Below are 2,305 nucleotides of genomic sequence, written 5' to 3' on the forward strand. Positions count from 1 at the left end.
TATTTATTTATTTATATTTATTTATTTATATTTATTTATTTATTTATATTTATTTATTTATTTATTTATTTATTTATTGATTGATTGATTGATTGGTACTCAGGATTGAACTCAGGACCTTGTGCTTGCAAAGCAGGCACAGCACCACTGAGTCACATACCCAGCCCAAACTGCCTCATTTTAGCAAAACAAGCTCATACCAGTCTCCCTTGGCTCTCTGCATCCCAGTGCTCGTGGGAGGTCCAGGTTTGGCTAGCCTAGTTAGTAAGGGGACCGGATACTTAACAATGTCTTGGTGGGTAGCACTAGCTCTTAGGTCAGATGTTGACACCAAAGGTGATTCTCTAGCTAGCAGCCCTTTACAATCTCTCCTTGTTTGGAGAGGGGTGGCTAAAAAGGAAACCCCCTTGTTGAAATCAGTAGGTGCCAGCCTATAGCCAGAGCTACCTGGGGCTGAAGCAGGAGGATCCCTTGAACTCCCCGAGTTTACACTGCCTCAGGAAACAGGACATCCTCTCTCCAAAACAAAACTATTCAGAAGAGGTTGAGAAAGGGAAAGTTAATTATCCAGTACTAAGGAGAAGTTCTGGTGTTCCACTGCACAGCAAGGTGACTAGAAAATGTACAGTACATTTTATTTTTGTGGTACTATGTAGGGGTTGAACACAGGGTCTTCACCCTGACCTACATCCCCTGCCCTTTTTATTTGAAATTGGGTCTTGCTAAGTTAGCCAGGCTGGGCTTGAATTTGATTTTGTTTGTAGACAGGGTCTCACTATGTAGTTGAGACTGACCTGGAACTCACTGTGTAGCCCAGGCTGGTCTCGAACTCACAGCAATCCTCCTGCCTCGGCCTCCTGAGTGCTGGGACTACAGGCATGCGCCGCCACGCCCAGCTGGGCTTGAATTTGAGATTCTTCTGCCTCAACCTCCCAGAGTGCTACGATTACCGGAGTATGCCATCATGCAAGGGTGATATGTATCTGTACGTATCTATATATAAAAACTACAGAAAGGATTTTGAATGTTTCCACTACTAGAGGAGAAAGGCTAAGGTTTTCCTGATCTGAACATTACCTATACTTGTATTGGAATATTATGATCATGTGTGGGTTTTAAAAAAATTCCCATTTTGTCAGTGACAGGAAATAGCTTCTTCCATTTCTATACACTGAGAATGTTTTTGAGGTTATTTCACCAGAAATTTTTGTCTTTTAAGGAAGAATGTTAAGGGTAGCTTGTGGGAGTAAGCAATGTTCCAGGGTCCCCAGGTAGTAAGCAGTTCAGTTTCTTCAGAACTACCTGCCTGCACACCTCCTCAGGGAAGGAAGTAGGCAGAAGAAACAGCACATTCGGAGCTGGGTATCTACACAGACACAGAAAATTGCCCTATAGCACACTGGAGTCTGGCAGGAGGTTGGAAAGTTCAAGGCCAGTTTAGGCTGTAAGATCAGCCTAGACTAGGCAGACCTGTCTCATTAAAAGAAAAAAACGGTGTGGTTCACTCTTGTAATCCTAGCATTTAGGAGGCTGAAGCAGAAGAAGGATCACGAATTTGAAGCCAGGATGGACTAGACCTTGTTTTAAAACAAAAAAGCCAGGAAGTTGGGCTTGGTGGCACACACCTGTAATTCTAGTACTCGAGAGACTGAACCAGGAGGAGGACTGCCACAAGTTCAAAGCCAGTTTGGGCTACAAACAGAGTTCAAGGCCAGCTCGCACTACAAAGTGAGACCCTGACTCAAAAAACCAAAAATGGGGAGGGGGTATAGAACAATCCCATCTTTTTTTCTCCGTCTCTTTTCAAAAATAGAAACGCTTCACAACTTGCGTGTCATTCTTGAGCAAGGGCCATCCTTGTATCGTTCTATTTTTAGTATATTGTATGTGCTGCAGAAGAGAACACGATTTTCTCTTTAGCAGGGCCGGGTGTGTGTGGAGCAGCGCCTAGAGAGAGTGCTCCACCACTGAGACACACCCCAGCCCAGTTCTTTCAGGATCACAGGGAGCATCCTGGCGCAGGAGGGCCAGCCAGCCAAGGCTCAGGCTCATATTTGCCATCCGCATAACAAGTGCAGAGCCCTGGTGCTGAGCACACGACCAGCCGTGGGGTAAGTACTCCCCCGAAGCAGCTAGAGCTCGGGGACAAGTCTCGAAGCGCGTTCCACGTGCTCCGCCGGCCTTCAGGCCACGCGCCCGCACGCCGGATGTGGCGTCACAGTCGTTGCCGGAAACAGGAAGTGGGACCGGGAGCGGGTGGTGGGTGGGCATCGATGACCGGAAGTGGGCCTCGGGCAGGCGTGCC

This window comes from Fukomys damarensis, unplaced genomic scaffold (assembly GCF_012274545.1).
Source record: "Fukomys damarensis isolate Sample0158 unplaced genomic scaffold, DMR_v1.0_HiC HiC_scaffold_27, whole genome shotgun sequence".
In the NCBI taxonomy this organism is placed as follows: domain Eukaryota; kingdom Metazoa; phylum Chordata; class Mammalia; order Rodentia; family Bathyergidae; genus Fukomys; species Fukomys damarensis.